This window comes from Leopardus geoffroyi, chromosome D1 (assembly GCF_018350155.1).
Source record: "Leopardus geoffroyi isolate Oge1 chromosome D1, O.geoffroyi_Oge1_pat1.0, whole genome shotgun sequence".
In the NCBI taxonomy this organism is placed as follows: Eukaryota; Metazoa; Chordata; class Mammalia; order Carnivora; family Felidae; genus Leopardus; species Leopardus geoffroyi.
The window spans coordinates 91075320-91100657 of record NC_059329.1 but is presented as its reverse complement, the minus strand read 5'-3'; the positions used below and the strand labels follow the sequence as shown (position 1 = coordinate 91100657).

Below are 25338 nucleotides of genomic sequence, written 5' to 3'. Positions count from 1 at the left end.
CTACAAAAAAAAATAAAATGTGGTAGACCTATACAACATAATAGTATTCAGCCATAAAAAGTAATGAACTACCAATGTATGCTAACACTTGGATGACCTCAAGCCAGGAGAATAAATGACACAAACTAAATGTACAAAATAAAATGTATGATGTTATTTCTATGCATTTTCTAGAGAAGGCAGATTTATAAGAAAGAAAATCAATAGCTTCTTAAGGCTAGATGTGGGAGCAGGGATTAACTTTGGGGGATGATGGAACGTTCTAAATCTGGATTAGGGCGAAGGTTGTACAACTCTAAATTTGTTTAAATTGTAAATTTATTACTTTTAAAGTTAGTTGAGGGGGCGCCTGGGTGGCTCAGTTGGTTAAGCACCTGACTTCAGCTCAGGTAATGATCTTACAGTTTGTGAGTTCAAGCCCTGCGTCGGGCTCTGTGCTGACAATTCAGAGCCTGGAGCCCGCTTCAGATTCTGTGTCTCCCTCTCTCTCTGCCTCTTCCCTGTTTGCACTTTCTCTCTCAAAAATAAATAAACATAAATAAATAAATAAATAAATAATCAATAAAATTAGTTGGCAGAATCTACTGTTAAGTTTGGTGCATTTAGACTTACAAACTGATTATTAATTAATTAATTAATTTATAAAACCTAATTTCTCCTTGTTCTCATGGTGGAGTGTTGGGGGCAGGAAGAATATTATCTTTTTCCTTCTCTATCTATAGGCTTATTGTCTGCAATTCCTAGAATCTTTTCTTCTCCAGTTTGGGACTAAACCTTTTATTCAAAGATGATGCAGGAAATCCATCTTTGACAGTGAGCAACAAAGTAACCACATCAACAGAAAAGTTCTGTTTCATTGCAAGGATGCCTGACATTTGAGTCTATTTTTCTATTGTTGCCCTACTGTCACGGTCTACTTTGTAGATGAGGTTAAATAAAAGGCAGCATAATGTTATAGGCAAAAACTCAAGTTACAGAGACAGCCAAGTTCAAGTTTAATCATTTTTAATTCTGCCAGTTACTAGCGCAGCAACATTGAGAAAATTACTTGACATCTTTCATCCACAGATTCTGCCTCTAGAAATGGTGAAAATAATGGATGTCTTCCTTATTCAATTGTTTTGAGGATTAAGTGAGATGTTACATATAAAGAACTCAGAATAGTTTTTGACGCTTCAAAATATATATGAAAAAGGACCACTTCTCACCTCTTCCACTATAATTCCCCTAGCCCTGATAGCATCATTCTCTCCTATAGAACTATAAAAATAGCTGTTGAATTGGTCTCTCTGCTTCTGTCTTTTTTCTCCTATGAACTACTATTCACAAGGCAGATGTTTCTAAAATGTAAATAAGATTATGTTCCTCTCTTGCTCTAAACTCCTTCAGTGGTCTCCTATAAATCCCTAGATAATCTGGCTCCCCCTACATCTCTGGCTTCATTCCTACCAATATTCTCCTTGATCACTGAATAACCTGACCTTACAACTCCCTAAACTATAGAATAAATTGTACCTTGAAGTATTTGCCCCTCCTGTTTACTTTCCTGAAATATTCTTCCCCCAGATAATCAAATAATTCATTCCTTCACTTTACTCAAGACAGATGACACCTTCTCAAGGACACTTTTCCTGAGTCCTCTAACAGAGCAAACTCTACCACTCTATGTACCTTTAAACTTACTTTATTCTTACTATTGAATAATACACCTATTAATTTTTCTGTCAGCTTATAATTTTTGCCCCTTCTTGAATATAAGTAACATGAAGGAAGGTCCTTTGTATCTTTACTCTTGTTTTCTTAGGATCTACAACAGTGCCAAGTACATAGCAAGCTCTCAATAAATGTCTGATAAATGAAGGAATGATAGATGGCAATACCTCAATATAATTAAATATCATTAAAATTGAATAAAGACCTTAGATGATTTGACTCAACATTAGCAACTACACGTAACATTGCAATCAATTTCCTAATCACACTCAGGTGACTGTATTAAAATCCTCTTGTCTCTTAAAACAGGGGCGCCAGGTGCCTCAGTCAGTGACCAACTTTGGCTCAGGTCATGACCTCATGATTCATGAGTTCAAGCCTCACACTGGGCTTTTCGCTGTCAGTGCAGAGCCCACTTCAGATCCTCTGTCTCCCTCTCTCTCTGCCCCTCCCTTGCTCGCACTCTTTCTTTGAAAAATAAATAAACATTAAAAAATAAAATAAAAACAACACAACACACACATGCAAAAAAAAAAAACTTGTCATTCACTGGATAACATGTTCACAGATCATATAAACACTTCTATAAAAATTAAATGGAAAACAAAATTCTCTATATAAATTCATTATTGACTTACTACTTTCTATTTCTGTTTCAATATTGAACAGTATAATTTATCCCCGTTACGGAGTGTGTATATATTTTAACACCTCTACACATACTACTACTACTCTGTTAAGAGAACAGGAATTTATACCTACACGCAATTAATCATAGCTTCCTGGAAATGCTTTACAGACCCAATCATCCTACAGCTATTTATCTATTTCCTTGTAAATTACCTTCTTATAAAGTTTAACTGTTTGAAACCTGACTTTTCTATTATATTTCATATTTACTTTGTAACTACAGTAAAATCCTTCCATAAATCACAAAGTATGACCTCAAAACTCAAGTCGACAAAGTTCTATGGGAGCAAAAAAGAAGCACCTGGTTGGTAGAGATCCTAGTCTGGGGTACAGGATTTAAATCCTCTTAAGATTCAGCTGACTTTTGGAGCCATTAAGTGAGAGTTGTTAACTTAAATAACCACAGTGATAATTCTAGGTCCCATGGTTAGACAGGTTCACCTGGAAAGTTATCTTTTTAATTGGTTCCATCCCAGAAGAATTCACTGGGCAAACAGAGGGCCATTAGGACCCACACCTAACCTCTGTGCTCCCCTAAGTGGGGTTACTTTCGTGTTTGTTTCCATCTGGACTTGCCATCCTCTCCCCCTCTTATCCCACTATCCTCCACAAATATTGATACACCTTGGTTAAGGAGGAGGATGAGAAACAATCACCAAACTGTACCTTAATTTATATTAAAGAGGCTTTTGCTCAAATCTGTTAGTCTCACAAATGTTTTCCAAGGTAGGATTAGAATTTGTGGAATGTAGGGGCGCCTGGGTGGCGCAGTCGGTTAAGCATCCGACTTCAGCCAGGTCACGATCTTGTGGTCCGTGAGTTCGAGCCCCGCGTCAGGCTCTGGGCTGATGACTCAGAGCCTGGAGCCTGTTTCTGATTCTGTGTCTCCCTCTCTCTCTGCACCTCCCCCGTTCATGCTCTGTCTCTCTCTGTCCCAAAAATAAATAAACGTTGAAAAAAAAAAATTAGAATTTGTGGAATGTAAATAAATTACATACCTGTCATTTTACCTCCCACTCCAAGTGCACTGTCACCAAATGGAGATAGACACCAATTAAAAACAAAACTAAACAAACAACAACAAAAAACCCTCACAAAAATATAAAAATGCTCTTAGTAGTATCTTTGAAGGCCTCTACTTCTTTACCAGCTGCATCTGGACTGGGGGGCCCAGCAGGCTGTGTCCTCTTGGCCATCTTTTAAGAATATATCCTCATCATGCTCCTTGCCCACCACCTGGTGGAAATATTCATCTACACCCCCAACCATTTCCTTCTCCTTCTCCTCTTCCTCCCCTTGCTGCTGCTGCCAAGTCCCCTCTGCTTCCTGAGCGGGCCCCTAGGGTCCTGGGTATCACTGTCCCACTGGCCTCTGCCCATGCCCTCTTCATGCCCACCAGGCTCTTCCTCATGAAGGCCTCTCACCCATTCCTGCTTGCACTGGATGTTTTGGGCCTGCTGGGCCTGCCTCTGGCCTTGAGCAGCAGCTTCTCTTCCTCAGCTGTGAGGGTGACCTGGTGCTCCTCCAACCTCTTGTGCAGAAGCTGACACTGGGTGTTAAATGTAGGGGATGAATCACTGGATTCTACTCCTGAAATCATTATGCACTATATGGAGCACTATATGCTAACTTGGATGTAAATTTAAAAAATAAATAAAAAGAATTAAGTTAATTTAAACAAAACAAAACAACAACAACAAAAGCAGAAAGAAAGAAACTGACACCCTTCTGGATCTTGATAAGCAGCAACCCCATCGGAGACCAGACCTCAGTGAGCCACACTCAGCCACTACCATGGCCGCTTGGGGCAGCTCAGTCATGATCTATGCTTACCTTGGGGTTCTGCCTCACTCTCTGGAAGCCCCGTGCCTGTGGCCAGCAGATCACCCATGTCCTGCGGGTGGCTCATGCTGGGGACCCTTCATAACCATCCCACGACTTGTAACCACAGGAAGGACTTTGATGCTATGAAGGTGGAAATCCAGCTCCCGGGAGTGGAGTTGCAGCTGATGACAAGGCGGTGCTTCATGGTGTTGTGGTTCCACTAGTACACGCTCATGGAGGGGAACCGACTCTGGCACATGGTGGCCATGAGCTTCAGGTGCATGCCCTGGAGGCCAAAACTGTTGAGCACCAGGAGGGACAGGCGGGCAAACAGCTGCTCATGCATGCGGCGCCACTGCGGCGGCGAGGAGACATCACCAACCACCGCGTACTTGTTGATTCGGAAAGTCAAGGTGAGGATTTGTGGAAGCTGCATGGGCTTAAAGTAAATATTGCTCCCCGTTTAACTCAAGACTAGGAAGTGCGTGACTCCGAGGGGCCCAACTACTGCCACAAAATTATTCAGAGTTTTTCTTTGGAACCTATAGACAGGCCGCTGTGAGCAGCTCAGTGACTCACCGGGCAGAGCAGAGACACTCCCCAAACTGCTGCGCGCCAAAGGAACATGAAGGACTGCGGCTGCGCGGCCCAGACCTCCAGGGGGCGGAGCTGCACTTAGGCGCGCACTGCTGGTATAGACACGCCCATTCAGGGTACAGCCCTCTAAGTCAAGAGGGCTGCTGTGCCGCTACTGCCTGAGCTGGGCTGCTCTCTTCTGGTGCCAGTAACGACTAGGGGCCAGCCTGCTGTTACATAAACATACGACTTTAAAAATCTCAGGAAACAGACATTTGTTTCCTGAGTGGTGCACAGGATGGGGTATGTTGGGAGAGACAGGTAAAAGCGGAGTCAAGTTCTTGTTAAACAAGGCATTGTGGGGCGCCTGGGTGGCTCAGTCAGTTAAGCATCTATCTGACTCTTAATTTAGGCTCAGGTCATGATCTCATGATTTCATGAGTTCGAGCCCCACATTGGGCTCTGTGCTGACAGTGCAGAACCTGCTTGGGATTCTTTCTCCATCTCTGCTCCTCCCCTGCTCATTCTGTCTCTCTCAAAATAAATAAATAAACTTTAAAAATTAAAAAAAAAAAACAACAACAACAAGGAATTTCTTATGAGAGGCTTGATAATACCTTCCCCTGGCATTCGAGCGGAATGCTTTCCTTCCTGATTACCTTCACATGTTACTCAGAATCAACACATCTCCACCTTGCCCCATACAGCAGATGATACAGTGCTGCATGCTAGCAAGGATTTTCCTTAGATGCCACTCCTGCAAACCCTGACCTTTAGCAGCTTATCCACTCAGGATCTCTATCTTCCTGTCCCATCATGCATCTATGTGTTCTCTTGGTCAGTATTTTAAATGACTTCAGTTGGCTCTTTCTCCAAGTCACACACATCTGGTACTGGTGAAACATTTCCACTCCTTGTCCCTGGCCCCACTCATCACTTTAAGTATCTCTCCCTCTCTCTCTCTCATCTCAAGCTGACAGCTACAACCTCTTGCCTTTATATTCCTTAGTAAGACTCGACTGTGTTACTCCCCTACTATTATAAGAAACGTATATCAAGCACTCCTAGGGGTCCCATAGAAGCCCTTTTCAGTAGAATTGAGGTTGGGGACAGGCACCTTCTGCTTTGCAGTGGCAGAGACTCACAGCACACACACAACTCTCCCCAAAGAAAAAGCCCCCAGGTATCCTCTCTCCATCCTCTCTCTCTCTCTCTCAATGTATTTATGTTCTTGGTGACTTTCTAGAACTCTGAACTTGTTTTTAATATTTCCCTTGAAAACTTCCCATTGCTCTGGCATACCACTTCAGAATTTTATGTTTGGTATGATTTGGTCTTGGTTTAACACTGACCTGCTATTATATTCACGTCATTGAAAAGTGGTGGATCTAGGATTTAAACCTAGATATGACTCAAAAGTTCCCTGCTCTTGTAAATGTCCCCAAACACAAGTACACTGTCTCACACCCTTTCCCACCTCCATCTCCACATCTTGCCTTTGACATTTTTAAGTGCTCTGAGAAAGTGCTGGTCTTGCCTCACTCTCTCAGAGAGAGAGAATTTATTCCAGCTCTTACCCATTAACTTTAAAGAACCCATTAACATTGTGTCTCCTCTTTCCTTTCATGGTCTTTATCTGGTAAATTTCTTTGTGGAGACATCTATGTGGCAACTTATCTACCCACACTCCATCTTGGAAAATGACATCAGTTGTTTTCCTTCTCAAACAGAACTGGCATAATCAGAAATTGGGTTAATATCAGAAGTGTTCGCCTGATCACTGTATATACCATTTTTTCAATAAATATATTTGGCGGCTGAATAACATAATTTGTTCTCTTTTCCCTTTGAAGTATTTTTAATCACAAACTAGGGGGTTGAATGGGCCTATATTTACAGATCATTTGATAATTCCAATGATTCTACCACATTTGGTTATATTTTTTAGAAGCAAAGGATTGATAATTTAGTGTATGCAAGAAATTTTAACTGGGAGTCAGAAGACTAACAATACCTGCCCAGACACCCACGTAAGATGGTTGGTAAATGTATATAATAGCATTTTATAAAACATGAAGGGAATTTAATGCCTTTACCCACCCCCACACCTTGCTTCATAATGCACAGAAAAGCACTGGTTACATTCATCAAGAAAATGTATATAATCCAAAGGTATATAGCAGAAACAATATTTTATTATTAAAAGTTCTATAAGTGCTGAAATTTCCTTTTATGAAGTTAGTGATACTATCTTAGAGAGGAACATTTCTTTTATTCTGATTCGCTCAATTATTCGTAAACTACTGAATAGTTTGAACATATTCTTCAATACATTTGTAACATATTAGAAACATGATAGGTTTTGAGAAAGCAAAAGATGCAAACATCACCTTTGTATTTGAATTGTGTATGCAATTTTACTTCTTTTGCACTTCCCCATATTTCATTTGATGTGTTCTATTCAAAAAGTATCCAATGAGATCAAGCCACAAGAATTCCAAATTCTCAGTCTGTGATTACCAGCCGTTGAATAGGTTGTCCTTAAACTTCATTTAAATAACAGATCTTGCATAAGAGACTCTTAAAAACTGAGAACAAACCAAGGGTTGATGGGGGGTGGGAGGGAGGGTAGGATGGGTGATGGGTATTGAAGAGGGCATCTTTTGGGATGAGCACTGGGTGCTGTATGGAAACCAATTTGACAAAAAATTTCATATATTAAAAAATAATAAAATAATCAGTAAAGGTCAAATTAAAAAATCACAGGAGAAAAATAAATAAATAAATATAAATAAATAAATAAATAAATAAATAAATAAATAAATAAATAAATAACAGATCTTGAGGGGCACCTGGGTGACTCGGTTAAGCATCTGACTTTGGCTCAGGTCATGATCTCACAGCTTTTGAGTTTGAGCCCCATGTCGGGCTCTGTGCTGACAGCTCAGAACCTGGAGCCTGCTTCTGATTCTGTGTCTCCCTCTCTCTCTCTGCCCCTCCCGCACTCACACTCTGTCTCTCTCTCTCTCTCAAAAAGATAAATAAACATTAAAAAAAAATTTTAATAAATAAATAAATAAATAAATAAATAAATAAATAAATAACAGATCTTGAATTTTAGTATATTAAAAGGAACCTTAAATACAAAGATTGTTGCCCTTTAAAACACGTATCCTTCATAAAACCTGCATCTTTAAACCATTCCTTTGGTAGTAATTGAATAAAACACGATTTCCAATGACACAAAAAAGAAATCATATAAGTGCAGGTTAAGTCAATAATAGATTCAATTAAAAGTGGGCACAGGTAGAAACAGCCATTTTTGGTTGGGGAAAGGGGCTGGAGAGAGTGGTCATTTCTTATAGCAAAGAAGTTAAATGGACAAAAGAAAGGATATTAATTAAAAAAAAAACCTAAGGGGGTGCCTGGGTGGCTCAGTCAATTAAACATCAGACTCTTGATTTTGGCTCAGGTCATGATCTCAGGGTACTTAAGTTTGAGCCCAACATCGGACTTTGCACTGATAGCATGGACTCTGTTTAGGATTCTCTCTCTCCCTCTTTCTGCCCCTCCCCTGCTTGTGCTCTCTCTCTCTCTCTCTCTCTCTCTCTCTCTGTCTCACTCTCTCTCAAAATAAATAAATAAATAACTTAAAAAATGTTTTAAATAAAAATAAACTTTAAAAAAACCTGGGGCGCCTGGGTGGCGCAGTCGGTTAAGCGTCCGACTTCAGCCAGGTCACAATCTCGCGGTCCGTGAGTTTGAGCCCCGCGTCGGGCTCTGGGCTGATGGCTCAGAGCCTGGAGCCTGTTTCCGATTCTGTGTCTCCCTCTCTCTCTGCCCCTCCCCCGTTCATGCTCTGTTTCTCTCTGTCCCAAAAAAATAAATAAACGTTGAAAAAAAAAAAAAACAAAAACAAAAAACCTAATAAGCAAGCTATAAATAAACATCTAATTTAAGACAATTTAAAAGCTAAATCTTTTTCCTATAATCTCATATTTTTCAAACTTTCCAAAGATTAATTCTGCATCCTCTGAATGCATGAATTTCATAGACCTTGTCAAAAGTCAACTGGTAAAATGATAGGGGACTCAACACCAACCTAAAACCACACAACGTATGTAGTTGACATGAACTATGTTAACTCCATATTTATTTTTAATTCAAACATATCATGGCAGAACCACTAGTTATATATCTATGTGCTTTTTCTGAATGCTGTTAAAGAAACTGCCTTCTGGTTGTGCTTCCTGCACCTGCAGACGTAAATCCATTGCTATCCTCATGTATCCTATATGTGATAAACAGACATACAAATACTATTATTGATTTGGTTTTTACACTCATCTTCCCTATTGGACTATAAACTCTTTGAGGACAAAGAGAGTGAGTTATCAACCTGTGTATACCAAGTTATATAGAGTAAACATTGTGAACATTCTGTAAATGTAGAATAAATATTAAATAGTTTAATAAACTAAGTATATTAATTTGAGAAACCTAATTGTTTAAATATTAGATCCATTTTGAGTTAACTTTCACACATGATATAAAGATTCAACTTCGTTTTCTGTATATTGATATCCAGTGTTCCCAGCACTGTTTGTTGAAAAGACTGTCCTTTCCACATTGAATGGTCATGGCCCCCTTGTCAAAAATCATTTGACCTTATATATGAGGGTTTATTTCTGGGATTTCTCTTCTATTTCATTTATCTATATGTCTTTGTGCCAGTACCACACTGTTTTGATTATCATAGCTTTGTAGTAAATTTGAAATCATGAAGTGTGAGACCTCGAATTTGTTTCTATTTTAAGATTATTTTGCTATTTGGAGTCCCTTGAGATGCCATATGAATTTTAGGGTGGATCACAAAAATACATACATTCATACACTTACAAAAATTGGTAAGTCAAATGTGGTCACTGTAGCACTCTGTAATGAAAAAAATTTTTGGTGGCACCCTTAATGTCTATCTTAAGGACATGGGTAAATAAATATTTTAGATATATACTATGGAATACCTTATGGCAAGAAGCAACCAATTAGGTAATTGGCAACATGAAGAGATCACAAAGCAATATTTTTTTCTGAGTTAGAAAGAGAGGCATCTTACTTTTTTAACTCGAATATTATTTTAAGATCTATGTTGCCACTTACATAATTTATTACTGGTTGTCTCTTGCTACTGTAAGTTATTTTATAGTATGGCAAACATAGGCATCTATATATATTATATATAATATAAAGAGATATATGTGTGTGTGCACATCTGTGTTCATACAGAAAGAGATTCAGGAGGATGGAAAACAGAAAAACTAGCAAGAGAAGAGGTTCTCCTACATTATTCTATTATCATGTAGTTGTAACTTTCACATTTAGGCCTTTAAATAAACTGAAGTCTATTTTTGTAAGTAGTATAGAGGGTAAGGCAATTTTTCTAACCTCACTTCATAGGACCCATTTTTATAACACCATATGTGTAATACACTTTATATAGATAATGCATCATATACCATGTCTGCTTATTTATGTACTGCATGTGTGTGTATATATAACATTTAGAAAGGAAGTGCTAAAGTTATATACAATTAAATAATATAATGTTTGCCTGGCTAAATGAATTCAAGCTGAGATTCTTTCACTTGAGTCTGAAAAGTCTTGAACAACAGAGATTCTTTCACTTGAGTCTGAAACAGTCTTGAACAACAGAGATGTTATGAAATATTCCTGAGATGATACCATGATACAGATTTGTCTGTCATTGTTTCATCAGAATGATTTGAAAGAAGAAACTAGAAAAATAATTTAATGCCTACAGTAAAAGTCTTATATTGTGGTGAAATAAACCTCATGGAAGGACTTGGCTGTTGCCATATCTATTTCATAGAGAGGAAAACTGAGCCTATTTGTGCTAAGTAGCTTTCTCTGAAATCCCAGCTGGTGAAGAGAGTATCTAAGATTTGAATCCAGCTCCACTAGTATACTCACACTCAGGCTTCATCCATTAAACCAAGGGTCAGGAGACTTTTTCTAGAAAGGGCCAAATATTAAATATTTTAAGCTTTGCAGCCCACATTCTCTCTGATGCAACTGTTAAGCTCTGTCATCATAGGACCCAAGGAGCCATAGACAACATGCAAACAAATAAGCATGGCTGTATTCCAAAAAAAAAAAAAACAAAAAAAAACAAAAAAAAAAAAACCCATTATTTGTAGACACAATTTTAATTTCATAAAATTTCACATGTCATGATATATTATTCTCCCCTCAATTTTTTTCCAGCTATTTGAAATATAACAAATATCCTTTGCTTATGCTATACAAAAACAGGTGGCAGGCTGGGTTTGGCCCAGGGGCTGTAATTTTTCAACCTCTACACTAAACTGTGTGAAACAAGCAGTCAGAAAGGAAACTTGTATTTCAGTAGCAAGATCCTGCAATGAAATCATTTTACTTTATGAATGTACACTGAAGTTATTTTATGGCATCAAAAATAGTTGCCCAGCAGAGAGATAGAAATGCAAAACCAGAGTTCAAGATTTAATAATGGTAAATATTTTTTGAAAGTCATTTCCATGATGCTATAACTCAGACTGAGCTAGTAGTTGAAAATGTGAGTTTAGGGGCGCCTGGGTGGCTCAGTCGATTAGGCGTCCAACTTCAGCTCGGGTCACGATCTCGCGGTCCGTGAGCTCAAGCCCCGTGTCAGGCTCTGGGCTGCTGGCTCAGAGCCTGGAGCCTGCTTCCGATTCTGTGTCTCCCTCTCTCTCTGCCCCTCCCCCGTTCATGCTCTGTCTCTCTCTGTCTCAAAAATAAATAAATGTCAAAAAAAAAATTAAAAAAAAAAAAAGAAAATGTGAGTTTGGAAACAGCCAAAACTATGCAGTGGAAGGGGAGAAAGGAGCAAGACAAAGTGACTTGTGTATGGAGATAGTGAAAAGGATAGAACCAAGATGAGCAAAGTGATAGGAAATAGGGAAGGAGTTAGTTTCATGAAAGAGAAGGAGCAGAGCTAATAACAAATCCAAGAGGACAAGGAAAATCCATGTCTCCCTTTAGCAACTAAGTACGTCAACAATGAGTTTTGAAAAGAAGAATCACCACAGAAAGGTTAGTATGAAAAGCAAGTCACAGGTGCTTAAGTAGGAGGCAGAATAGAAGCTCTGGCTTCCTTTTAGAATAGAACTTTTGGGGGGCACCTGGGTGGCTCAGATGGTTAAGTGTCCTACTTCCACTCAGGTCATGATCTCACGGTTGGTGGGTTCCAGCCCCACATCAGGCTGTGTGCTGACAGCTCAGAGCCTGGAGTCTGCTTTGGTTTCTGTGTGTGTCTCTCTCTGCCCCTCCTCCACTTGGGCTCTGTCTCTCTCTGTTTCTCAAAAATAAATAAAATGTTAAAAACAAATTTAGAAATGAACTTTTTGAAAGGAGACCCCATATTTATCTAAAATTTAATGCTTAATAAATACCTAATTCAGTGAAACCTTTATATTTCATAGGTAAGCATTGACAATAATAAGTAACTGAGAGACAATAGTGTTTATGCTCAGATCTGCAATCTTTGCAAAGATTAAGAAACTGCTGACATACAGCTGTCATATTCTGGAACTTCCATGAGCTATTACCTTCTCATTAGAAATTTTCTCATGAAAGTACAACTTTTATTCCAGTGTGTTTCAATATTTGAGATATATTGCTAATTTTGAAACTGTAGTGAATCTACCAGTCTTCCAACTTTAAATGACTCACTGATTCAAATTCTGGCCCTTAGGTCTATTTGCATAGGAGATGAAACTGTATAAAAAGTAGCTCCCATGTTGGTATTTACAAGGAAAGAGAAATTGGAAATAAAACATGGAATGTGGAAATATACCCCCTCCAGGGTGGAGAAAGTTTTCAACAAGAAATACAATCCATGAAGGTAAGGTAAAATTGGTTTCTGATTTAGGATCTCGGAAGGATATACAAGCGAAATATTGGAAAGACATTAACTTACCGAATAATTACAAAGGTATGGAGAAGATTAAGAGAACACACAAGGCATGGTTAGCCAAAAGCAAGAAGCTGCTTTTATGCTGAGGACTGAAGTGGAGGGTGGACAAAATAGTTTCTACAATTCAATGAGGCTGAGACTATGGAGGAAGCTCAGAGTCCAGAAGTTCTCCTCATGGAGGGATACAGCAACTGCTAGTGATTCAACCTTCTAGAAAAAGCGTGGCAATCTGATAAGACTTAACTATTCTTTAGGCATTTAAAAAAATGGCAATAAACAAGATCTTTGCCTGTAAAAAAAAAAAAAAACAAATAAGAAAGAAAAAAAACTGATGCTGCATTTTTAGTCATCTGACAATATTTTAATATTTTAACCAAATGGCCTACATCATTTGATTAGAGTACATTTGAACATATTGTGATAAATACATATTGTTTGCTATATTCTGCACCAAAATACATCATGGATTTGTTATTTCATAAAATACTAATTTCTTCTGTAATCTTCAACCAGGACTCTCTGCCACCTGTGTCACATATTTGGAAATAATTTTAATATCTTAATATACTCAATTTATAAATATCTACCCCAACATTTTTCACATTGTTTGGGGGGAGAAAACTATATCAAACTCATTTATATTTTTCTTCTTTTATATTTTCTTCATTTAGCTTCCTTGGATAAGATTGATTCATTGACACACTGTAGTATTTTTCCTGGGCATCAGGAAGAATAATAATTAGAAAACAATATTCCTGGTTTACAGGGAATAAGCCAATTTATAAATAAATGTATTGGAATTCACAAGAGAGAAAGACTGGAGGAAAAGAGATAAAGTGACAACTTCATGAAGGATGTAATATCTGAGCTCAGCATTTAAGAATGAGTGACAGGATATTTTCCAATTACAGATCGCAAAGAGAATGCCTCCCCTCCTACTCTGACAAGTGAAAATAAGCAGGCCCTGGGTACAAACAACACCACCATAAATGGAAATAAATCAGCAATGATGCAATCCTTGGGACGGATTGCTCTATGGGGAAATACCATTCTATCTACTAGATTCTATAATAACGGGCAAAGTGACTACATCAAACTTTTACTAATGCTGAGTAAGCACTTTGCCCTAATATGCTGTGAGTACAGAATTTATGGCAAAACATAATACACACTATGTGATCATCTCCCTAGTAAATCCTTTCCAAACTGTTTGAACTCAACACATTTTTATCTAGTTTGGAAGAGTAATGGTATGTTTTATTCTCCTGGAAGCTTGATAAAATAGAACAAGAAAATTTACATTGAAAATAAAGATTGCACGTTCTCATAAACAGCTGCAAACTTATGTGTCACTAGTCAGTTCTTAACTAACTACAAAGAGGACTGATATCTGAGAAAAGAAATAGAAAGAATTTTGAAAAAAATACATATATTACAAGGCTGGTAAAATGATGCTTAGTCCTTAACAGTTAATTATCTTTTTACAAATATGGAAGTATAGGGTTTTTTTTTATTGTAGTTACAAATATCTACTATTTATTAGCTCTAGTTCATATTATTTTATTTTGTATTTATTACTCTGGCAACTTCCTCAATGTTTGTTTGGAAACAATGTGGACCTGGTATGATATCATGCCATCACAGGCAAATTCTGAATATCTGTTCCTGTTTTAGAGCTCCCCATGCAATTGACTTGGGTCTCTGTTGAAGAAGTATCATGGGTGAATGTATTTCATTGTCCAGACCTGCTTCTCTATCCCTGAAGAACTGTTATTCTCAAGAGGACTCACTAAGATCCTCATGGGTGCGAATATCAGTGTCAGGGCCCAATATCACAGAGAATCCAACCTAAGACAGATGTCCATATTCTCTAAGTTGATCTGTAGATTCAATAAAATTCTAATACAATCCAAATTGATTCTTGATGAAATTGACGAGTTGACTCTAAAAATTTGTATGAAAAGGCATATGATTTAGAATGGCCAGGGGTGCCTGGCTGGCTCAGTCGGTTGAGTGTCTGACTTAGGCTCAGGTCATTATCTCACGGTTTGTGAGTTTGAGCCCTTCGTCGGGCTCTGTGCTAACAGCTCGGAGCCTGGAGCCTGCTTTGGATTGTGTGTGTGTCTCTCTCTGCTCGTCCCCCACTCATGCTCTGTCTCTGTCTCTCAAAAATAGACAAATATTTAAAAAAATTTTTTAGAATGGCCAATTTGGGGAAGAAAAAGATGGAGAAGTTACACTACTTGATTTCAGGTTTTACTCCATAAGCCAGCAATCAAGATATGGTGGTACTGTTATAAGGATAGACACACGGACCAGTTGAATGGATTGCAGAGATGAGAAAGAGACCACACATGACTTTTAAACAAAGCAATTCAGAGGAAAGGAAAATCTCCCCAACAGAGACAGTCTAAATGCATTAAAGCTGCATTTGTGGAAGCATGAAGTACAAATTCACTAAACACTGAGAAAGATGACAAATGGGCTACTACCACTTCATACTTTGGTAATTATACCCATGGATTATACTTATTTGGGAAACACCATATAAGACCACAGAATTAAGGTATACACTGCATCATGGCTGGATGGAGCACCATTCTGGTAGCATAAAATCTCAGAGTGGGAACCTCACCTGTGCCTACAAAAGACCATTCCATCCACCACTCTACTACTGTGGACCTATATTTCTATAGAATATTGTAAGTGACAGACCAATGGCTCCCATGGTCATGTGGCAACTTCATCACCATATTGGCTCCTATATGAAGGCCAACTTCCAAAAGGGTGCCTATTCATTTTTATTTCCATGTGCACATCCTTTTGTGCAGTCTTCTGTCACACCAAATGTGGCTAATTTCTATAAACAATAGGATATTGCAGAAGCGATGTTGTATGACTTTCAGAGCTATTCCACATAACATACATCAGCCACCTTGTTCCCCACAAGACCATTTGCTCCAGGGGAAGCAGTTGTTAAGTTCTAAGAAAGCTCCAGCAGGCTTATATAGGCTCCAAGTGACAAGGAATCAGAATCCCCTACAAAGAACCAACACTTACTTGCCAGGTCTGTGAGTGAGAGAAATTGGCAATGGATATCCAGAAGCAATCAATCCTTCAGGTGACTATAGGCCCAGCTGACATGTTGAGTATAACTATAGCTTGTATAACTATCCAGCTAAGCCACTCCCAGATTCTTGACCCAAAGAAATTGTATAATAAATATTTATTGTCTTAAGCTTTGTATGTTCTTTCTGTAGTTCCTTTAGGTGTGAACTTAAATTGAGAGTTTTCTTGTTTCTTGAGATAGGCCTGTATTGCTATGAACTTTCCTCTTGAAACCACTTTTGCTGCATCCTATAGGTTTTGGTTTGTTGTATTTATACTTTCATTTATCACTAGATACTTTAATTTGGGGGCATTTTTATTCAGCAATAGATAATTCATAAAGCTGTAAGGCAGGTACATTAGACTAATGCAATTTTATGTGTAATCTCATGTGTGAACCAACCATAAATCCTCATAAAATGGAGCTAGGGAAAACTCCATGAGAAAAAAAGAAAAACCTAATCCTAGAATATGTGTTGATTCTAATCAAAATGAATCACTATCCTCTCCAAAGGAATCAAGTGACCATCCCTTAAAGGATGGTATCATATTGGGAGCTAAATGCAAGTTTCTCTTAATGGCAGTTAGACATTTAGCAGCAGCAATAGCTAACTCAGGCTTGAAGTCCATGCTACTGGGCCTTCTATAGCATCCATTCCTGCCATCATGACTGTTTCTTTCATAAACCCATTGTGGTAGCACTGAGGCGATCAATGAAAGAAACTAGCTGACATCAACTGGGTAGCTCATTTTGCTTACTGGTAAATTTAGCTCCAACTCTGTAGGCCAGTGAAAGGTATCCCTTTACTTTGAAGGAGACATCCTAATATGTCCCATACCACTGGGCCTCTAGAAAAATTGACTTATGTGTAAGTTATTGAATCTTCATGGTTTATTTTCTATTCCTTTTTTTTTAACTTTTTTTTTTTTTCGAGAGACAGAGAGTGACTGGGGGAGGGGAAGAGAAAGAGAAAGTGACTAGGGGAGGGGCAGAGAGAGAGAGAGAAAGAGAGAGAGAGATACAGAATATAAAGCAGGCTCCAGGCTCTGAGCTGTCAGCACAGAGCCTGAAGCAGGGCTTGAACCCATGAACCATGAGATCATGACCTGAGCTGAAGTCAGACTCAGAACAAACTGAGCCACCCAGGCACCCCTATGTTCTATTCTAAAGATTATACATGTCTTATCAAGACCTAGCATACTTGCCATATTTTTCTCAGTCTGATTGACCTGATATATTTATAGCGGACTAATGTTTTGTTCACAGAAATATCTAGGCAGACTAGATAACTTTGGACTATATTTTGACTCATGTTATGGTCCACTGTGTGGTCCATCCTGCTGTTTTGCATTTATACTTGAAAAGTACATGTGTTTTATAATTATTGAGCTTAATTTTGTATAAGTAAACTGAATCAAGTTATGTAATTTCATGTTCAATTTGTCTATGTTACTATGTCTCACTATATCTTCTATATACATATCACTACTGATATTTTTATCTATGTTCTCTATTAATTACTAATTAAAGGGTGTTAAAATCGGCATTGGTTTTATTATCCATCTAGTTGTGTCCAGATATATCTTATAGTATATAATGTATATTACAGTTCTGTTATTAGATTTATAGACATTTAGGATCTACATATTTCCTGAAGAATTAACTATTTTATGATCCTGATAGGTTCCTATTTATCTCTTGCTACACTCCCCAAGTCAGCTTTGTCTGATACTAATACAACCATATCATATTCTTATGCTTAGTATGTAGCTCCATCCTTTTATAGTCAAGCTAGTTGTGTCTTTGTGTATAAAGTATATACTAACTCTTGAGACCACAAGATAGTTAGGTCTTGCTTTTTGTTATCTAGTCTAACCATCTCTGCCTTTTACTTAGAATGGTTAGTCTGTTTGTATTTAATGTTGTTATTTATATGGTTTAGTTTAATTCAACTACTTGCAATGTGTCCTATAGTGGTACTACATGTTTTTCTTGTTCCCTTTCTCCTTTCCTGAATTCTTCAGAGTTAATAAAAGAAGTTTTATTATTTAACCTTCTTGGTAGATTTTGAAGCTGTATCCCTTTATACTATTTTTTAGTAGTTTGTCTAGAGGTTATGATATGTATCTTAACTTACCAAGTTTTCCTAGATTTGGTATTGTGAAATTACGAGTAAAATGTTAGAATCATAGTGAAATTCCATTAAACTCCCATTCTTGGTGCTATGATTTTAATATGCTTTACATCTGCTTCTAAAATAAATCTTGTAATATAAGGTTACACTTTTGATTATATAGTTTTCTATATAAAAATTAAAAAGAAAAAATGTATTTTATACCTATATGCATATTTATCATCTTGTGTTCTTCTTTCCTTCTGGAAGATCTAAGTTTCCATTTGCTATTATTTCTCTTCAGTCTCAAAAACTTCATTTTCTGAAAAGCAGGTATGCTAATGACATTTTTTCTCAGCTGTCATTGATCTGAAATGTCTTTCTCAATTTTTAAGGAGTATCTTCATTGCTTGTAGAATAGTAGGTTGACTGTTGATTTACATTCAGCACTTTAAAGATGTTGGTTCATTGGCTTCTACTTCCTTTGTTTCCAAAGCGAAGTCAGTAACCCTTCAGAATATTGTTCTTTTCTATATATGTTTCTTTTTCTCTGCTTTTAAGATTTTCTATTTTCAGTTTTCAGCAGTTTAAGTATGGTGTTCTATGACATGATTTTCTTTTTATTTACCCTTCTTGGGATTAGGAATCAATAGGTCTTCATATATAACTTGATGTTTCTTATGAATTTGGGAAAATTCAGCATTAGACTTTCAAATATTTTCACAGGCATTCTCTTTCTCATCTCTTTCTGGTACTTAAAATACACTAGCTTACATTGTTTGAGATTGATTACAAGTTAGCGAGTCAATGTTTGGTTGGTTTATTTTTTTTTCTAACATTTTCTGCAGTATTCTTCAGATTGAATAATTTGTATTGAATCTATCTCAAGTTTAATATCCCTTTCTATTCCTGATTCTGGTTCTAATAAGTTCATCATTTAATTTTTTTTCCAGATATATTTTCACTTCTAAAATTTCTATTTGGTTCTTTATTATCTTCTATTACTATTCAGACCCTTGCCATCTGTTCACTCTTTGTGACCAATTACTTTTTATTTCAGGTTTTTAAATATATTAATAATAACTGCTTTAAAGTCTTTGTATGCTAATTCTATAATTCATGTTTATTACCTTTTTTAAAAATTGGCAAAGGGTTACATTTCCCTACCTCTTTGGTTACACACTAATTTTTCAAATTTTTATGCTTCACATCATGTCATATATTGAAGGGAGCCTCACTTATGCCACCTTTTAAAAAGTATTTAGACTCTTTGCACAGGCAGTTAAACTTGCTAGGCTTGGTTATATTCTGTTAGGAGATATATCTTGCCATTTAGAACTTGGCCTTAAAGAATTCCCTTACTGTAGAAAGGGATCCTCACTACTAAGCACCTTTCTAAGACCTACATTGTATGTCCAAGGTGCTCAGTGAGGTTTTTCCATTCTGGTTGGGCTGGAATTCCAATGTCTTTTAGAACTGTACATCTAGTCCCAGCCTTGCAAGACGTTTGGTGTCATAATTCAACTTTCAGTCTCATAGCAGGAGATCTCTACTGGGCTGCAGACTGAAGGAAATCTTACCTTGTGCATGTGTAGCTTAGCTCATGGCCAAGAATCCACAATGAATGACCTTACAGACTTCTGAAGTGCTCACTCTTTTTAAGAGTGCTCACTCTTGAAGTGCTCTTTTTCAATGTATGCCCTGCAAATGCCAAGTACTTAAACAGTCCACGATTCCAATGTTTTATCCTCAGCTTGGGAAAACAAGGTTTCTTAGCCTTTATCTCACTGTTCTGTAGCAGGAAAATGTTACTAGTTGATCCTTCACTTTTAAGAAATCAACATATTTGTCAAGGCTTAGTTTAAATGCTACAAAACTTTTATCACCAGCACCCACCCAGATTTTTTTCCCTAAATCTCAATACCCTTTAGTTAGTAGCTTGCCATGGCTGTGTGTTCTTGCTTAATATTCCTCATTTAAAGCAAGTTCATCAAGGGCAGGTGTATTTGTGATTGTGAAATGGAGGGAACATGGGATTAAGTTTTGGGAGCTCATGAGATTTAGTATTAGAAATAGCTGGGGCACCTGGATGGCTCAGTCCATTAAGCATCTAACTCTTGATTTCAGCTCAGGTCATGATCTCACGATTGTGAGATAGATCAAGCCCCATGTCAGGCTCCACGATAAGCATGGAGCCTTCTTGGGATTCTCTCCCCACCTCTCCCTTTGCCCCTCCCCTATTCTCTCTCTCTCTCTCTCTCTCTCTCAAAACAAATACACATTTTTTAAAAAAGAAATAACTCTATTATTTTCGAGCTACATATAGCTTACATATTTCCTACTTACATATAGCTTACATGTTTTTTAGAAATTTATCTAACCTGGAGTGCCTGAGTGTCTCAGTCAGTTAAGCATCCAACTCTTGATTTCAGCTCAGATTATGGTCTCACAGTTATGGGATCAAGCCCCACATCAGGCTCTGTGCTGACATGGAGCCTGCTTAAGATTCTCTCTCCCTCTCTTTCTGCTCCTCTCCCCAGCTCATGCTCTCTCTCTCCCTCTCTCTCTCTCTCTCTCTCTCAAAATAAATAAGCATTAAAAAAAATAAACCTTTAGAAATTTATCTAATCTTTCATCAAATCTCAAATGTATAATAGGTACCTAAGACTAACTACTTCTATATATCAAGTTCCCATGGGGGTAAAGTGAGATAATATACATGAATGAAATTTTAATGAATAAAAGGTCCATAAAGTATCAGTTAAAGTACTGCGGGTGAATCAACATCATCTTTGTAATTATAATCATCCAAATTCCTCATAAGATAACATTTTAAGGTTTTTTAAAAATGGCAATAAAATTTTTATCCTTGGAATATTTAAATGCACAAAAAATTCATGACACTAAAGGATAATGGTTACTACTAAAATAAATTCCACTTTGCTTTTCATGTTATAAAAAATTGAACCTTCAAATAGAAAACAGAAATGTTGAATAATCTGTTTTCCTTGAATGAATGAAGAAGCAAATATATCAACTGATAAAAGGCTACATTTCTATAATGCTGCTCACATACAAGAATAATATACAGTAGTAAATATTTTTGTAACCTTTGTCATAAAATAGATTCTTCTGTTGTTGTTAATATACCCCTTCCTACACAGCTTTATATGTTTAAGACTACACTACAGTATATCTGTAATCTCTGGGGGCTCACAGCAATATAATTCCAGCAAAAATTGCAAAACTTGTACAAGTGAAGGTGAAGAAAAGAAATGAAACTTGGTGTTGTCAGAAAATTTAATCATTTCTTAATATACTTTAGAAAAAGGGTTCTTCTTCAGTTCCTTAATAGAGGAATTTTTAGAAGATTTGCTTCACACAGTGAATAAAACCATTTAAAATTTCACATATTTTAGTTTCAAAGGTGGCTCTTATAAGGCTATATTTATAAAATGAGTTTTTATCATAACAGCATGACAATAGAGCATAGCTCTATTGGAGAAGAAAACTGGTTGCAATTCAATGCTATATGGCAAAAACATTTTAAAAAGTAAATAAGGATGTCTAACACGTTTAATAAACATACCAAACTTGGTAGGATACAGAGAATAAACAGAGAATACTATTTTTTTCCACCAGGACCTTCAAATATGCCCTGAGGTTTTCATTATCTCTCTTGGACATCTTTGACAGATAGATTGTTTTTCTGATAACTTGCGGGTGTCAGAAGAGCATTACTTTTCAGCATTTAAAAAGTCTAGTTTAATCTGAATCAAAACTGAACCTCTCACACAATTCAAATATTTTTCCCCCACCCCCATTCAAGATTGGCCAAATGTTTGGGAGCCGGCAAAGAGAAAGAAAGATTTTAGCATGGTGTCTCTCCACTCAACAGATTTTGTGAAGTAGACAAGAGGAGAGAAAGGGATGAGAAGGAAATGAACAAAACCTTTCTACTTAGTTAATACCGGTTGCAGTCCTTTGGTGACTGCAGAGCCAGAGATCCCAATGTTGGCTTTTCTGTGAATGTGCATTGGAGGATTCTTGGAGACTTTCACTGGAGCCTTCACTCTGCACCATTCTGATATGGGTGATGCACTATATGGCTGACTTCACTCAAAATCCCCAGTCTCTTCCCCCATGTTATCCTCACCTCAACACTTTCAATATGGCAAACCCATCACCTGAGCTTACAGGAGAAACACACACCCATCCTCCATCTTGCCAAAATCTCAAAGGGCAGACCGTTTCCAGTACAGCTTTCTCTCCTTCCCTGCCATCAGCAGTTGTGTCAACTAGCTTTAACTCCTTTAGGCTTTTTCATGCAAGAGGAAAGCATTCTTTTGCATACTCTCAAGAATTTTCTGGCACTTAACTCTAGTAGAAGTCTTGGTAATTTTGCCAGTGTGGTCATGATGTGAGTCGCTAGTCTCCCCGCTTGTAGACAATCCAGTATCTATGAATGTTTATCACTTGGGCCTAATCGCTTGGCCTGAAACAAAAGGAAACACAGCCATTCACTAATAAGAATGAGAAGGAAATGTACAAAACTCCTGTCTCATTTATCCTTTTCAAGGAAATTTATTTGGAAAACTCCTCCATTTTACTCACATGTAGAAGGCAGATGTTTTCTATATGATAAATTTAGTTTCCTCTTCAATTAGCCCAACAGAGATGTTTGTAGCCTCTCTTGTTAAAATGTATAAATACTTTTAATTTATCCAATTTGGGGGACAGAACCTAAAACCCCAGGACAACTACAAGGATCTCACCTTTTATTCCATTACTCATGTGTATGCAAATAAATATTTTTGCTGCTAGTTTGCTAGAATAAGAGACAGATTTGTAATAAAGTTAATGATGCTTAAGATTCAGGTCTGTTTACTTGCATGGGTGCCTTTCAAATCCTATACCTATGTGCAAATTTAAATTTTATTTTATTTTGAAAAATGGCTCCCATATTGTATAAGATTGAGAGACATATTTGTAAAGTGTTTAAAGCAAAGACTAAAATGACTTAATTTATTCAAGGGTGGATACCAATCTTTCTCTTTCTCTTACCAACTCCGCCCTCCAAATTCCTACCTATTTGTGCACATCGAACTCTTCCTGGACTCTGGAACATGATATAATGTAATAATCAATTGTGAGAGTTGATTTAACCATATGATAATTTGTGGTGCCTAGGTGGTTCAGTTGGTTAAGCATCTGACTTGATCTCAGCTCAGATTTTTTTTATTGTTTTTCATGTTTATTTATTTATTTTGAGAGAGAGAGAGAGACAAAGAGTGCAGAGGAGGAAGGAGCAGAGAGAAAAGGAGAGAGAATCCCAAGCAGACTCTATGCTATCAGTAGAAATCCCTACGTGGGGCTCAATCTCACAAACTGTGAGATTATGACCTGAGCTGAAATTAAGAGTGAAGCCTACTTAAAACACACACACACACACACACACACACACACACACACACACACACAGAGTAATTTACTCAGGTACAAATTTACATCGATGTGCCAGCACATCATAATCCTGGTGACTTGAGAGGTTTTGCGTATTAAGATGGCTTTTTTCTGCCACAGCTACCTCTAGATTCAGTCTGAAAGCATGCTACAGTCACTCAGTGAGGCCACCATAGGTACTGCAATGAAAAGTAATATTTATTCAATGTATCCTCATTCATGTATGAGGATAAGCAGATTCTCTGCCTGGCAACTAATCTTAACATTACATTGTCCTCCATCAATACAGCAAGATACACACTACAGTCAGTAATGGCATTTTTTTTTTAATTTTTTTTTCAACGTTTATTTATTTTTGGGACAGAGAGAGACAGAGCATGAACGGGGGAGGGGCAGAGAGAGAGGGAGACACAGAATCGGAAACAGGCTCCAGGCTCTGAGCCATCAGCCCAGAGCCCGACGCGGGGCTCGAACTCACAGACCGCGAGATCGTGACCTGGCTGAAGTCGGACGCTTAACCGACTGTGCCACCCAGGCGCCCAAGTAATGGCATTTTTATGAATACATCCTGTATAATAATCTGAAAGAAATACAAAATATCTACGTTTTGTGTGTTCATTTTAAAACGTGTGCAATACTCAGCAGAACATCATAGCGAGCCATGATTGGAATGGAAATAAGTGAAGAGGGCCTTTTCTTTCCCCATTTCTAATTATTCTGCCTCAGTGTATAAAATGTAATAATACCATGTATTATTTATCAACAGCAGTTCAGTACTGCCACACAAATGTCACTCAGCGAGATTACCATATATATCTGGCTGTACATCAAAACGTTTTTATGTGGTTGGCAATTATCGAACATTATGGAAATGTGACTAACACGAGTTAAAGCGAATAAGAAATTTTCAGCCCAGTGGTGAAAAGGGAGGAGAGACTTTCCCGAGAGCAACACTGTTAGAAGAACCCAGGTGAGGAGAAAAGACTTCTTCTAGCTGCCACGCCAAAGCTGACAGAGACCGTGGCAATCCAAGTTGGTTGACATGTATCTGAGCCAAGCTCCACAGGCACCACCACCTCTTTTCTGGCATCAGCCATGACGACTTGTATAGCTGCCTCAGGATAAAGCCAGGGACTTGACAGACTCATAAAATAAACTCCTGAGATAAGAGAGAGAGAGGTGTTTTCCCTTTTTTAGTTAACAGGAGTTTCTTTGCCTTCATTTAGTACTTCAGTATTTAAAGTCCTTGAGAAGGATGGAAGAAACTAATGTATTTAAGACCAACTATGTTTCAGGCACTGGGATCAATACTTCCTACATATTAATATATTTAACCATATATCTGTATACATTTAATTTTATGATATCAAATTATAATTTTTTTTAATTTTTTTAACATTTTATTTATTTTTGAGACAGGGAGAGACAGAGCGTGAACAGGGGAGGGTCAGAGAGAGGGAGACACAGAATCTGAAACAGGCCCCAGGCTCTGAGCTGTCAGCACAGAGCCCGACGTGGGGCTCGAACTCACAGACTGTGAGATCATGACCTGAGCCGAAGTCGGCCACTTAACCAACTGAGCCACCCAGGCGCCCCTCAAATTATAATTTAAAGTATACGTAGTGATACATGTAATCATATCTGAATATATATATATATATATATATATATATATATATATATATATCTCCATATGTTATAGGTAAACTACAGATCAGAAAGCTGAGGTAATTTACCTGAGGTAATTTACCCAGAATTTGAACCTACAACTATTTAGCATTAATTTTTTTTCTATTATATTAGTCTATCTCATGATTTAAAAATTGCATTTTCCCAATTATTTGTCTTTTTGTT

The 25338-nt window shown here is 37.4% G+C and overlaps 1 pseudogene; it reads right to left on the bottom strand.

Annotated features, from left to right (window-relative positions):
* Positions 1 to 3823: 3823 nt before the first annotated feature.
* Positions 3824 to 24581, bottom strand: LOC123600487 (annotated as a pseudogene).
* Between the last annotated feature and the right edge of the window lie 757 nt (positions 24582 to 25338).